At 41.9% G+C, this 16,154-nt stretch overlaps 1 protein-coding gene across 8 annotated transcripts in view; it reads right to left on the bottom strand.

Annotated features, from left to right (window-relative positions):
• Positions 1-16,154, bottom strand: part of Grip1 (glutamate receptor interacting protein 1) — a 634,564-nt gene that overhangs the window by 246,778 nt on the left and 371,632 nt on the right. The window lies entirely within an intron of this gene.

The following is a 16,154-nucleotide window of genomic DNA, read 5'->3' as shown; positions in this document are numbered from 1 at the left end:
ATAATAAAAAAACCAAATCTAAGAATAATAGGAGTAGAAGAAGGAGAAGAAGTGCAGATCAAAGGTCCAGAAGATATATTCAACAAAATTATAGAAGAAAACTTTCCCATCCTAAAGAGGGATATTCCTATGAAGGTGCAAGAAGCATACAGAACACCGAATAGACTGGATCAGAAAAAAACGTCCCCTCGTGTAACATCACCCTCGCCATATAATAATCAAAACACAAAGCAGTCAGATTAAAGAAAGGATATTAAGAGCTGCAAAGGAAAAAGGTCAAGTAACCTATAAAGGTAAACCTATCAGACTTACACCAGACTTCTCTATAGAAACCATGAAAGCCAGAAGGTCCTGGATAGAGGTACTGCAGAAATTAAGGGACCATGGATGCAAGCCCAGACTACTTTACCCAGTCAAGCTATCGTTCACTATCAACGGAGAAAACAAAATATTCCAGGATAAAAACAAATTTAAACAATATGTAACTACTAATCCAGCCTTACAGAGAATACTAGAAGGAAAATTACATCCCAAGGAATCCAACACTGCCAACACTGACTACAATAATTCAGACATCTAGCGACCCTTCACTAGCACAATTCAAAGAAGGAAAACACATACACTCTATTACCACCAAAAAAAATGAATGGAGTCAACAACCAATGGTCATTAATATCTCTTAATATCAATGGACTCAATTCACCTATAAAGAGGCACAGACTTAGAGATTGGATACGAAAACAGGATCCAACATTCTGCTGTTTACAAGAAACACACCTCAACCACAAAGACAGACACCTACTCAGAGTAAAGGGTTGGGAAAAGGTCTTCCAAGCAAATGGACCTAAGAAACAAGCGGGTGTGGCCATTCTAATATCTAACAAAATCGACATCAAACGAAAATCAATCAGAAGAGATGGAGATGGACATTTCATACTCATAACAGGAACAACTCATCAGGAAGAAGTCTCAATCCTGAATATCTATGCCCCTAATGTAAAGGCACCCACATATGTAAAAGAAACTCTTCTAGAACTCAAGGCAGTCATCAAACCACACACGCTATTAGTAGGAGACTTCAACACTCCTCTCTCACCAATGGACAGGTCAATCAGACAGAAACCAAACAGAGAATTAAGAGATTTATTGGAGGTATTGAATCAAATGGACTTAACAGACATCTATAGAACACTCCACCCAAATAGGAAAGAATATACCTTCTTCTCTGCAGTTCATGGAACCTTCTCGAAGATTGACCACATACTCGGCAACAAAGCAAACTCCCACAGATACAAAAAAATATTAGTAACCACCTGTGTCTTGTCAGATCACCATGGATTAAAATTAGAATTCAACAACAATGCTACCCCCAGGAAGTCAACAAACTCATGGAAGTTGAACAGTCAACTACTAAATCACCCCTGGGTCAAGGACGAAATTAAGAAAGAAATTAAAGTCTTCCTTGAATTTAATGAAAACAAAGACACAACATACTCAAACCTATGGGACACTATGAAAGCAGTGCTAAGAGGAAAGTTCATAGCAATAGGTGCCCAAATAAAGAAAACGGAGAAAGCACACATTGGAGACCTAACCGCACACTTGAAAGCTCTAGAAAAAAAAGAAGCTGATTCACCCAGGAGGAGTAGAAGACTGGAAATAATCAAACTGAGGGCTGAAATCAACAAAATAGAAACAGAGAAAACAATCCAAAGAATCAATGAATCAAAAAGCTGGTTCTTGGAGAAAATCAACAAGATTGACAAACCCCTAGCCAAACTAATCAAACGGCAGAGAGAGCACATGCAAATTAATAGGATCAGAAATGAAAAGGGGGATATAACCACAGACTCAGAGGAAATTCAGAGAATCATTAGATCTTAGTACGAAAGTTTATATGCCACAAAGTTGGAAAATGTAAAAGAAATGGACATTTTTTTAGATAAGTACCATATACCAAAGTTGAACCAAGAACAGGTGAACAATCTAAATAGACCTGTTAGTCGTGAAGAATTAGAAGCTGTTATCAGAAATCTCCCTACCAAAAAAAGTCCAGGACCAGATGGTTTCAATGCAGAATTCTACCAGAACTTCCAGGAAGAGCTAATTCCTATACTCCTTAATGTATTCCATAATATAGAAACAGAAGAGTCATTGCCAAACTCCTTTTATGAAGCTACAGTTACCTTAATACCAAAACCACACAAAGACACAACCAAGAAAGAGAATTACAGGCCAATCTCACTCATGAACATCGACGTGAAAATTCTCAATAAAATCCTGGCAAACCAAATCCAGGAACACATTGGAAAAATTATCCATTATGATCAAGTAGGCTTCATCCCAGAGATGCAGGGCTGGTTCGACATACGCAAATCTATCAATGTAATCCATCATATAAATAAACTGAAAGAAAAAAATCATATGATCATTTCATTGGATGCTGAAAAAGCATTTGACAAAATTCAACACCCATTTATGATAAAGGTGTTGGAGAGACTGGGCATACAAGGATCATACCTAAATATAATAAAAGCAATATACAGCAAGCCGACAGCTAACATCAAATTGAATGGAGAGAAACTCAAAGCCTTTCCACTAAAATCAGGAACACGACAAGGCTGTCCACTCCCTCCATACCTCTTCAATATAGTGCTTGAAGTTCTAGCAATAGCAATAAGACAACATAAGGAGATCAAGGGGATTCGAATTGGAAAGGATGAAGTTAAACTTTCGTTATTTGCTGACGATATGATAGTGTACATAAGTGACCCCAAAAACTCTACCAAAGAACTCCTACAGCTGATAAACACCTTTAGTAACGTGGCAGGATACAAGATCAACTCCAAAAAATCAGTGGTCCTCCTATACACAAAGGATAAAGAAGCAGAGAGGGAAATCAGAGAAACATCACCTTTCACGATAGCCACAAATAGCATAAAATATCTTGGGGTTACTCTAACCAAGGAAGTGAAAGACCTATTTGACAAGAACTTTAAGTCTTTGAAGAAAGAAATTGAGGAGGATACCAGAAAATGGAAAGATCTCCCTTGTTCTTGGATTGGGAGGATCAACATAGTAAAAATGGCAATTCTACCAAAAGCAATCTATAGATTCAATGCAATCCCCATCAAATTCCCATCAAACTTCTTCACAGACCTTGAGAAAACAATAATCAAGTTTATTTGGAAAAACAAAAAACCCAGGATAGCCAAAACAATCTTATACAATAAAGGAACTTCAGGAGGCATTACCATCCCTGACTTCAAACTCTATTACAGAGCTACAGTATTGAAAACAGCTTGGTATTGGCAAAAGAACAGAGAAGTCGACCTATGGAATCGAATAGAAGACCCGGATATTAACCCACAAACCTATGAGCACCTAATTTTTGACAAGGGAGCTAAAGGTATACAATGGAAGAAGGAAAGCATCTTTAACAAATGGTGCTGGCATAACTGGATGTCAACCTGCAGAAGGATGAAAGTAGATCCATACCTATCACCATGCACAAAACTCAGGTCCAAATGGATTAAAGACATCAACATTAATCCGTCCACTTTGAACCTGATAGAAGAGAAAGTGGGAAGTAGTCTACAAGATATAGGCACAGGAGGCCTCTTCCTAAGTAGGACCCCAGCAGCACAGACAATGAGAGAAACAATGATTAAATGGGATCTACTGAAACTGAGAAGCTTCTGTAAAGCAAAGGACACTGTCAGTAAGACAAAAAGGCTGCCTTCTGACTGGGAGAAGATCTTCACCAACCCCTCATCAGACAAAGGTCTGATCTCCAAAATATACAAAGAACTCAAGAAACTAGGCACTAAATCTCTAAATAACCCAATTAAAAAATGGGGTACTGAACTGAACAGAGAATTCACAACAGATGAACTTCGAATGGCCAGAAGACACTTAAGGTTATGCTCAACCTCCTTAGCGATCAGGGAAATGCAAATCAAAACCACTTTGAGATACCATCTTTCACCTGTCAGAATAGCTAAAGTCAAAAACACCAATGATAGCCTATGCTGGAGAGGATGTGGGGTGAGGGGAACACTCATGCATTGTTGGTGGGAATGCAAACTTGTGCAGCCACTGTGGAAATCAGTGTGGCGGTTTCTCAGGAAACTGGGAGTCAACCTCCCTCAGGACCCAGCAATTCCACTCTTGGGAATTTACCCTAGAGATTCCCTAGCATACAACAAAAGCATTTGTTCAACTATGTTCATAGCAGCACTATTTGTAATAGCCAGAACCTGGAAACAGCCGAGGTGCCCTTCAATAGAAGAATGGTTAAAAAAGGTGTGGAACATATACACATTAGAGTTTTACTCAGCGGTAAAAAATAATGACATCTTGAATTTTGCATGCAAATGGATGGACATAGAAAACGCTTTACTGAGTGAGGTAAGCCAGACCCAAAAAGAGGAACACGGTATGTATTCACTCATAAGTGGATTCTAACCATAATTTAAAGGTCTTTGAGCCTATTTTTCGTGATCCTAGAGAAGCTAAATAAGAAGACGATCCTGATGAAGATTATTTTGCTATCCGCCAGGAGGTAGGAAATAGTCAAGAGTCCCAGGTAACCTTGGGTGCATGGGGGGGGGGTGGGAGGATTGTTGGAAGGGGAGAGGGTTAGAGAGAAGGGAGTAGGGGAGGAATGGAGAAAGCTCGGTTGACCGGGATGGGGGGAAGGGAGGAAGGATGAATAAGGGATCAGGGAAGAATATATTTCAACTAAGGGAGTCATTTTAGGGTTTATAGGAAACTTGATTATATATGGGATCCCAGGTCCAAGGAGACATCCCCAGATTGTTCTCTGGACAGAGGAGAGGGTGCCTGAACCGGCCTTGGCCCATAACCATACTGATGAATATTTTGCTTATCACCATAGATCCTTCATCTGGTGATGGATGGCGATACAGACGGAGATCCACATTGGAGCACCGGCCTGAGCCACCCAGGATCCAAATGAGGAGCAGAAGGAGGAAGAAAATGACGAAGGACTGCGAGGGATGCTATCACCCACTGATACAAGGGGTCGGATCTAATGAGAGTTTACCAAGGGCAGTTGGACTGCGACTGAACGAGCACGTGATCCAACCAGATTCTCTGAATGTGGCTGGCCCGGAGTCTTTCTGAGAAGCCATGGACAATGACACTGGGACTAGTTTCCTCTGCATATACTGGATTTTTGGGATCCAGTCTGTTTGGATACTCACCTGCCTGGACCTGGAGGGAGGGGGGACGAACTTGAACTTCCCACAGGGCTGGAAACCCTGACTGCCCTTAGGGGCAAAGATGGAGGAGGAGAGGGAGTGGGGGAGTGGGAGGGTGTTGGGAAGAGGGGCGTAAATGGAAACTTTTATAATTTAATAAAATTACTGTCAAAAAAAATCACGTGAAGTTCAGTGGGTGGTAAAGACCTATAATGCTAGCCGGTTGAGAGGCAAATTTTGAGGGTGTTAAATTTTTTTCCCTTAATTAAAACATCAGAATGGAAAGAGAAATGTAATAGGAGGGAGACGGGAGGAAGAGAAAACCAGTGTTCTCCACACAGCCCACCAGAGGCTTTGCAGCTTTGCCTTTCAGCTGGTCACTCTCATGCTCTCCAGCCCCTCCACCCCATGTCTCTCTCTCTCTCCTCCTCCTCTCCTTTTCATCCTCCCTCTCCCCTACTTTTTGAGAAAGGCCTCCTGTGGCCCAGTCTTGCCTTGAACTCACTATGTTGTCAAGGTGAGCTTTGAACCCCTCAAACTTCCTGTCTCTACTGGAAGAGTCCTGCATTACCACACCTGTCTTTAGCTACTATCTCTTTCAAGAACTTCCTGGGTAAGGAAATAGGAAGCATCAGTGTGCCCTTAATAGTAAAAACAGAAATATCAAACGACAATAAAATATTCCTTCCCAGAGCTTTTTGGAGATTTGTTCTGGTTTATGACTGCCAGGTGTTGACGACTTAGCCAGTGGACCATGTAACAAGGGGAGCATGGGAATCACTAAAGCAGCCCTGCCCGTATCACACAGAACCCGTGAATCACCTTGCTGATGCTCGGCTATGGTTCCAGCTGTGTTCCCAGAAACACGACTCAGGAGTGGACACGAGAGTGTGTCAATTACCATTTTAAAACTAGATCTTGCAAACACATACTACAGTGTCTATAGGTAAATGTGATAACACACAGCACACTTCTCTGCCATGTCTACACACAAGCGTGATAATACATTGCATACATTTTTGTATACATGTGTTAGATATATGTGTGCGTTGGTTAAAGATTCCTCTCCCTCCCTCCCATCCAATTCTTCCCTTTAACAGTTTTTCCCACCTAATTCCATGGGTTCATTCCGACAAACAAACAAAACAAAACAAAACAAAATAAAAAAAACAAAAGGCCACTATGTTGCCATTATGTGTATGCGTGCAGGACCATCTACAGGTACATTGTAATCTCTCGGGGACTGACCCTTGAAGCAAACGGACTTCCTCTCCCTCAGAAGCCATGAGTTACAACAGCCCCTCTGCAAGAGGTGGGTTCATAAATCCTTCAGACACCCATGCTGGGATTTTGCCTGACTCAATTGTGGGCAGCAGGTCTGGCGCACGCAGTCACAGGCCCTGTAGGCATGTGGACAAAGGCCCTGGCGTGTCTGAAAAACACTTTGGCTCAGCCCTCTACAGAGATGATCCTTGAGCCTTGTCTCAATACAGATGATATATGTTTAAATGGGGCTATGATATAGACGCCCCATTTAAAGCCAATATTCCACAGTCTCTTATTCTCTATCTGCAATCTAGTACAAACATAAGTTTCCCTGATGAGGGTTGAGAGGTGTATCAATCCATGCTTAAGATGAAAAGTACATAGGGAGGGGTTTAGAATAGTAGACGGGTCTTCCCTAGTGCCTGTGGCCTATGGAGTACTCTCGGTTCAGTTAATGGTGCCAGTCCAGAACTCCATCTTTACAGTCGGCCTTAAATCAAACCGGTTGGTTCTTTGCATAACATCTGTGTCACTATTACATCAGTGGGCATATATCGCCATGCCAGTCAGGTTTATAGATCTCAGCATTAGTACCTGGGTAAGGTTGGTAATTACTTTTCTGCTGTTAGTGTGTTTAGTGCCTTCCAGCTCTGTGGACGCTGGTCAGTAGGAACAGAGCATCTAGGTTGGCAGCAGCTTGATTTCTCCATCTGCAGAGACTCAGGAATGCAGTTTGCTCAGCAGCAGGTTCTTACCATCAAGTTCTGAAGCACAACCAAGAGCAATAGCGATAGCTTGAGATGCCTGGTGGAGGGGTTGAAGGGGACAGTCCGATAAGCAGGTCACAGAGAGGTAACCCAGACCTGGCACTGGGGTTTTGATTGGTAGCCTATGGTATCTGGCAGAATCACTGCCCTCTCTTCTCCCACCACCATTCTAGGATAACTCCATTTACACCCATTTTAACTGGGCAACCGGGCACGTGCTTTTAATCCCAACACACGGGAGACAGAAGCAGGTGGATCTCTGAGTTTGAGGTCAGGCTGGTCTACAGAGTGAGTTCCAGGACACCAGATGCTCATAGTGAAACCCTGTCTCAAGAAAGCAAAACCACACACACACACACACACACACACACACACACACACACACCCCATTTTGTATACACGCACATATAACATGTATTTAGGAAGCTTCTACAATAGTAATTTCCATGTGGCTTCTTCAAAGGCCTCTAGTGTTCCTTGTCCCTCCCCATGCTCCACCCTCTTCCTCGCTCTCCCATCCACCGCCATTACGCTTGGCTCTGAGACTTCAGCGACTTCACTCATGTCCTCTGCTGCTCAATTTTGGCTCTGTTTAAATAGGGGCTCCAGGCAGCTCCAGTGGTCTATGCGTCCTACTTCCTCCTCCTAACAGTTGGGGTCCTGGGCTTCTGGCCGAAGTAAACCAGTTCCAAAGACTAAGTCTACACTAAGATGCCTCAAAAGTTAGGTCAAGGCTTCCAAATGCCATACAATGAACTTCAGCTGAGGAATTCTGCTAACAATCTAAAGTACAGTCTACTACCCAGTCAATCAAATCATAATCTCCAGACAGCATTACATTTTAAGGTCTTGGGTGATTTCAATACAGAGGAATATTTAGAAACTCTTGTATTAAGGTTTTACAGAAATACAAGTTTTGGGACTCAGAATTTACCAGTAAAGTTAGTTAATATCCTTCATGTGTACCTGAAGTAGTCCCAAGCTGCCCTGGCCTATCTTACCTCTGTCTGAATCCTGGTCCTGCCTGGCACCCTCACCTGGCTTGCATTGATGATGATTTTAAGAACCATCACTCCTCAGTTTGTACCTTCTAATTTGTGCTTATTCTACCTCTTCCCCCAAATGAAGCAACAAACAAGCAGAACACGATCAAATCCTTCCTATCCCATACAACGTTCTCTAGTCTTGGTGACCCCATCATCCACTGCGTCGCTGCCACCTGTTCAGACATTCACTCTCAGCCTTGCTAGGAGGATACCATGACCGAGCCTCTTAGGCTGTACCTAAAATCCTCACCACTTGTCCTGGGCAGGGTTTGCCTGCCGAAGCTGTTCTCTCAGGTCAGTAGTGGCCTGCTTACCCCTCCTTTTGTGCCTCCCTCCTTTGTCTTTGGATAGTCTAGCTCCCAAACACGATTCCTCTCACTATGTTTAGAAAAACAGTGAACAAAGGTGTAGGTTGCGCCTCCTAGTGTCCCTTAGGAGTTAGGTATCAGGAAGATGAAAGCGAGAGCCACAGATGTTCCTCTCTGCAGCACGAGGGGATGTTTTGGGGACATCCACACCACACCCTTTATTAGTGTGGAAGAGTGGAAATGCCCTGGGGACGTGCACTATAGTGTGATGTAGCCTAATGAAATGGTGCACCACAGAGATAATCAGAGCGCAAGCTGACATGCAGAGGAAATACTGAGCAAAAATCATACTTAAATAGTTAGCATAATTTTAACTCTTACTAAAAATCACATGGATTTTTCACATTCCCACACACGAGGAGCACAGAATAAACTGTAAGTCTGTCTGCTTCACTTCACTTTTGACCATTTAACCATTTAACCCCAACTTCAGTGAAATTAGATATCTATCTTTCCTTCTTTTTTTTTTTAAAGATGTATTTATTATGTATACAACATTCCTTCCATCTATGCTTGTAGGCCAGAAGAGGGCACCAGATCTCATTATAGATGGCTGTGAGCCACCATGTGGTTGCTGGGAACTGAACTCAGGACCTCTGGAAGAGCAGTCAGTGCTCTCAACCTCTGAGCCATCTCTCCAGTACCCCATCTTTCCTTCTTAAGTCATACTTATTTTGAAAATGAGATCAAAGTTTACTAAGAGTATTTATTGTACTCTTAACACATTCAGTTATTAATCTGACTTGAGTCAGAATTAATCAATTAATCAGAATTCTCCCAGTTTCTAATAGCCCAGGAAACTTTGCTGAAGGTCCTATTGATCCAGAGAGCTCAGACTGGATTATTGCTGCCTATTGTAAAGCATTAGCGAGGCGAGCTAGCATTCTCTGAGATGCTATGAGGAACGAACATCTGAGGGTGTCTTTTCTCCGGGTTAAATAGAATACTGAACCTTTAGCTTAGCTACAAAAGAAACTTGGCAAACTGGTTTCTTCTGTCTATAGAATAAAGCATAGAATATTAATTTCACAATTAACATCTAAATCTCATGTATATGGGGAAAATATTGTTTCAGATTAAAGGAGATGATGGAATCCAAATATGACCACTCTTCTTTTAATTCTAAAAAAAATCAGAATGCAAGTTTTTTCTTCTAGAAGAAAGCACACATTTTTCCTCAAAATTTCATATGGTATGAAATTACCAAAACATATATTTCTCCCAGAAGGAAATGACTTTTACTAAGATAAATGTTAAAAGTGAATTAACTACAATATTGATACATTTAATGAGCCTGTGGTCAAATAGAATGGTTTTCACACATGTGCACTCGTTGTGTGTGTGTGTGTGTGTGTGTGTGTGTGTGTGTGTGTGTGTGCGCGCGCGCGCATGTGCACTGACCTGTACCCTTGAATTCTTCTGACTTGGCCTCCCACATGCTGAACTTACAGACCTGCTTCATCAAATACAACAACCAACAATACCTACGCATCATTTTTTATGTTCAGATAAGAAACAGATTTGAATGGATGATTGGCAGGTTCTACCATGTCTTGGCACTGGAGAGTCAGATAGGCTCATATATCTAATTTTCATATATATTTCACCTCCCTATTCCATGTAGAATTGGGGAGGGGGTCCTGAAGCAATATTTTGGTTGGTTTCCTTTGTGGTTCTCCTTAGTAAGTCCATTGTTCCCCTTCCCTTCCCTTCAGTAGAAAAGATAATAGATACTGGGGTGTAGGTTCTTAACTCCACATCTTTTGCATGCCTTGCAGTCTTGGAGACACCCTTCTTGTCCTCTGATTGCTGGTTTCTTTAGTGTCCGATGGAGAAACAATAGCATTGCTGTGAGTGACAGCTGTGCTCCCTTGCAGGAGGTGACTAGAGGAGTAACTGGCAGGCAGTAGGTACTCAGCAAGTATGAGCTATATGACTTTTATTCTTCCTCTTAATCATTTCTCTAAAGGATATAAGTAGCTGGAATATTGTATTGTAGCAATCCACCCATGTTAAGGTCTGCCTTGTTGCAGTAATGAGCCAAGTTCGTCATCCCTATCAGCTACAATCCTCTTAGAAGGAACTGGAATCCTTTTGCTCACTCGCAGAAAATTTCCTATAATGCATAACTGAACATTGCACATGACAGATGGGTGCTGGGTGGAGGGAGGAAAGCATTTCCAGTGTGCAGTGCCTATTCAGAGGATGGAGGCAAAACAGGCACACTACTATGCGAAGCCTTAACCCGCTTTATAAAAGAAAAATTTCCGAGCACTAGGGAATACAGTCAGCCAAGCCCTGTTCAATCTAAACATTTCAGCGACTAGTCAGAAGCTTAGCAGGAAATCTATCTCAGAGGGACAAATGTGTGAGAACAGAAACCCCTGACCAGGACTCTGTTTCAGATTTCTCCTGTACAGACGAGGTCTCTGCTTGTGCCTTGTGCCCTAGTGAGAGCTCAAACACCAACTGAATAATGCATCTTATTTTCTGAAACATTTTAAAGTGAGTGTATTTCTTTTAAAGTTTGTAAGACAGAATGAAAAACAAGGTAATAAATTCCCTTGAAAATTGTGAGTTTAGGTACGTGTGCACAGTGTTCCTACTTGAGGTCGAGAATGCACATGTGTGTGCATGGCATTAGGTCTGAGGTAGATGACAGGTGTCTGACTTCATTACTCTCCACCTTATTTTTTGGATAGCTCCTTGAATCTGGAGCTCACTTGATTAGAATAGGTTAGACTAGCTGGCCAGTAAACTCTAGGTATTCTCCCATCTCTCCTTAGTGCTGGGGCTAAAAAGGACAGACCCAGTTTCCTTATGGATACTGGGGATCTGAACTCAGGTCCTCAAGCCTACTTGGCAAGCACTTTACCAATGGAACCATCTCCCGTCCTGTAAACCGCTTTTGATAGCCAAGGGGAGAGGTAAAAGAGGAAGGATGTGTTATCAGGTGAGATTTGAAAAGGGCTGGGAAATTAATGAGGTGGAGAGATCCAGTCAAGCTGTTTCAAATGGCAGGGTCTGACAGACAGGCCAGGAAGGTTTAGCAGAAGGGACGGGCATGGGCAGACAGGAGAAATGAGATCCAGCAGGGAGCAGCATTCTCTGCCCTGATAATAATCAATTCTGAATCTTATCACAGAGTAGGAGAGAGACCATTAAAGGAGAATGCAGAAGGAGTCGTGAGACTAGGTGCAGACAGATGGAGAAGGGCAAAGGGACCTGCATGGAAAATTTGAGCCCATCATAAGAAAAGCCATCCCACGGAGAACAATGCACTGCGCTCAGTGACGGATTCAGCCCTGTTTGGAACAAGAGGCTCCACAGTCAAAAAGCCACTAAAAATGTTTTCTTTCATCAAGAAAAAAAATTTAAATGAATTATTACCTTTGATTGAGGTGAGATGCAGAAAATTAATTTCTCAGTAAGGGTTTTTAAACACTGAGGTCAAAGCATCTCAGAGTCTAAAGAGACTCAGAGGTCGCCTGAATAGGTCGCCTGAATAATACTTCAAAAGATAAGCAGGGACGTCTCTGTGAGCCTGTCCTTGCAGGAGAGAATTAAGAAGATTGCTGGCTATCTGAGGTAGTGGAGTTTCAGGTCTCCCTGGAGACAGGGCCTAGATTAATGTCTGACCTTACCTTTCAAGCACAACCATTTCATGCCCGGGGCAGGCGTACAGAGCAGAGGTGGGGACGAAGAGAACCCGAGTGTGGTCACAACACTCTACATTTTCTTCAGAGCCAGTTGTCCAGGCAGCAGGAAGGAAGGGTTTTGAGAAGATAGACAATGAGGAAGAGAGAAATCAGAATGCATAAAAGGGGAGAGCTGGACTCAGATGTCCTGCTGGTCCACAGAGCTGCCTGGGATCTGTTAACGGGACAGAGACTGACACCATTCATTCTCTCCAAATCACAAGTGTATTTGTGAAGTGAGAGGAAGTGAAATCAAACTGAAAATAAAATAGCACTTAGGTCAGATGAGATGAAACATACAACATTGGAATCTGTGCATGGAGGCTGAGGTTCTGGACATTGGTTTTGGGCCAAGAAGAATATAGAGATAGACAATGGATGGCCACAAAAGCAGAGGAATAACTGACAGGCGTCCAGAGCCATGCGTCCTAGGCAGTGTCAATAGATATTGTTCAGCTGACGTTTACCTTGATTGAGTAAAACATGAGACTAGGACATGCCATGGTCAGCAGGGCGCGGAAGTTCAGGACTCTGAATTCAAAACAGTGGCACCCGAGAAGGAAGTAACATCGGACTAGCCACACACAGCATTGCATACATACCAGGCCAGAGGATTTCAAGGGAGAGCAGACACATATTCACAACAAGAAGACACGAGCATCCTCTGCTCAGAACACACCACCTTGGGAGGCACCCTGTGCCCCTCACCTAAGAGCATCCTCTGCTCAGAACACACCCCCTTGGGAGGCACCCTGTGCCCCTCACCTAAGAGCATCCTCTGCTCAGAACACACCCCCTTTGGAGGACCTTGGACTTCCCACAGGGCAGGGAACTCTGACTGCTCTTAGGATTAGAGAAGAAGGGGGAGATGGGAAGGGGGAAGGAAAAGGGAGGCGGGGAGGAGGTGGAAATTTTTTAATAAATAAATTAATTAATTAAAAAAAGAACACACCCCCTTGGGAGGCACCCTGTGCCCCTCACTTAAGAGCATCCTCTGCTCAGAACACACCCCCTTGGGAGGCACCCTGTGCCCCTCACCTAAGAGCATCCTCTTCTCAGAACACACCCGCTTTGGAGGCACCCTGTTCCTCTCACCTAAGAGCTGCACTCCCAGGGAAGCAGCTGAGCCTGCAAACCCTGTTCTCTCAATTAAGAAAATTCCTTTGCCACAGGTCTCTGGAAAGCTGAGAAAATGTTATTTTGGGATTTGGCTCCAAGGCTAGGGATTGAGTAGGCCCATTGCAGAGGGAGGGAGATGAAAAAGATGGCATGCCTCCTCTAGATTTCAGTATTAGGTGCCAAACTACACAGACAGTGGCTGCTCCTGTAGTGAGTCAATGTTTCTGTCAATGCAGTGACAGGCTTTGGGGTCAAAGGTTATTTTATTTGCTGATGGGGCATGAAAAGGCAACTACATCCATTTGTATTGGTTGTTTGAATCCTTAATTTAAAAAAATGATCCAATGTCCAGATCCAAGAAGATCACTTGAAATATGTATTCCACTCAAGATTGTGGGATCCTCATAGCTTGTGTCTATGTGGGTGACTCAAAGATCTATCTGGAAGATAAATAATAATAAGTGCAAATTATAACACAAAGAAAGGAAAACTAGTTGTTACTCAGTAATCTGTTGGCTAGAAGTGCTTGACACACCTATAACACATTACAGTCCAGGCTCTACTATAAAAACATCGGTTCTAGACAAAATCTAAGTTTCTGAATAGATACTTGCTGACTGGTCAACAGGCAGAAAAAATAATGTAAAGGTGAAACCAAGCACTAAGAATGTGGTATATCCATATTGAAACTTTTCATTGAATTACATCCCTTTCTCCTTAAGAGAATGAAGAAAACATACAGGCGCCATAATTTCTTTTTGTCTGAGTGGGTCACCCATACATACTAAGGTAACTTTAGAGACATAGGTAAACCTGCTGCCTCAGGGATCTAGGTAGGCTGCAGTTATACGAGGTCCAATAAAGTTCTTTACGAATTTCCTAAGAATACCGAGAAAATTCAATGTTCTACCTCTTTCAAATAGACACATCTAACTCTTTTGAACAGACAGTTTAGAAGTATCTCCTATATATAGGGCTAAGCATCTGGAAAAGAAAGGATTTTGTACAGTCCTCAATGGAAGCAAGGCATGCATCTGCTTGGGTACTGAGTGAGAGTTATGTGGATAGAGAGAGCAGGCAGGAAAGCAACCCCACCTGTACCCCCAAATATACAAAAAGGGGAATTTAAGGTCATAGCTCCATGTGTTTCTTCATTTTATTATGATAGCCCAAGAGATAGGTGGTTCAGGAACTCACTGAGTCATTTTGAAACAACAGGTAGCATTGTTGAGACTTGAACTTTGACAAGGCCACACATGACTGGCAAGAAAAAGAGTTATATTACTCAGGAGTCTTTTATTTTTGCAAGAATTTGAATGGATATCCAGCTAAACGCAGAGATCGGCCTCATTATGGTAAGTTGATACCCAGTAGAGATTTTCACGATGTATTAGATGTTGCCCACTAAATGTCAAATAGAGTATATATGAAGATATTTTGAGAAAATATGAAGTAATACCTAGAAAAAAGGGGGGATCTATATGTTGTTCCCCAATTGTTTAGGTATTTATCAACTATCTTGGAAAACAAGTTAAATCTCTTTTCAATGCATGCAGCAGACTAATGCTTCTGTAAGACTTGGAAAAAATGTGTAGAAAAAATTTAAGAGTTAAAAATGATTTGGATTCACTTCCTTCCTTGAAAGCAGAACAGTTATGAAAATTTTTAATACATAGGAATAGAAATATTGCTTCATCATAACCTCTCAACACCAAGATAAATAAGTGCCCAATTAGGGAAAGAACTTTTAAGAATAAGATGCCTGTCTTTAAGAATCTTAGCCAAGCTTCTAACACAAAGGATAGCCTTTTAATTATGACTTACAAACAAGAATTGTAAGTTTGAACCAACTAGAAAGGATAAAGTCAAAGATAATTTACAATCTTATGCTAACAGCCTCATTTGAAAGGGATGGCTTTCCCCTTCCTAAGGACCATTCTGCTAGCCACACAATTTTCAAATGCACCCAGTAAGTTAGTATGCAGTATTTATTCTCTTTCCTGTTATTGATGCCTGGTCTATTTGTCACTATTTGCTTTATGCTCATTCTTCTGCCAAATAAAATATTAATTGCATTTTTAGCTGCACTGCTGGTGATCAAAGAACTCTGATATGTCAAGTAAACTGATAGAAATAGCACCATTAACATATTCATAGGTTCAGGGCTTCTACAACATAATTACATCCATTAATTACTTGGCAGTACTCGATTACAGGCTGAAAACGAAAGGCATTTCCAGCCACGTCTTTCTGCACAGACCAAAGTTTCTTCTTCAGTAATGTGTTCTCTAAGATGTATCCAAGGGAAACAAGACAAGAGAAACTTGTCCTTCTCCACATTTAGAAGGCCAAATCATTAAAAGGAAGCATTCACTAACTTTGAAATAGAATGTGTGCAAGGCAAACCAGAGGGTACAGTAAGGCTGATGTCAAAGAAACATGCATTTGAAGTGTTGCACAGATTTTATCCATACATTAGAGTTCTAAGAGAGACAATCTCAAGCTGATAAATTTCAATGTTATGGCATGAAGCCATGATTGCATTTTTACTTTCAAGTAAACTTCTTCAAATAATACATAGGATCAAATAATTTTGAATCATCTACATACTTGAACATGTACTTCTAACACACACACACATGCAGAGGATGGAGACAGAGAGAGA

Source organism: Myodes glareolus, chromosome 26 (genome assembly GCF_982192425.1).
Source record: "Myodes glareolus chromosome 26, mMyoGla1.1, whole genome shotgun sequence".
Lineage (NCBI taxonomy): Eukaryota > Metazoa > Chordata > Mammalia > Rodentia > Cricetidae > Myodes > Myodes glareolus.
Note: the sequence above shows the minus strand (reverse complement) of the source record. Positions and strands in the feature narration are given on the sequence as shown.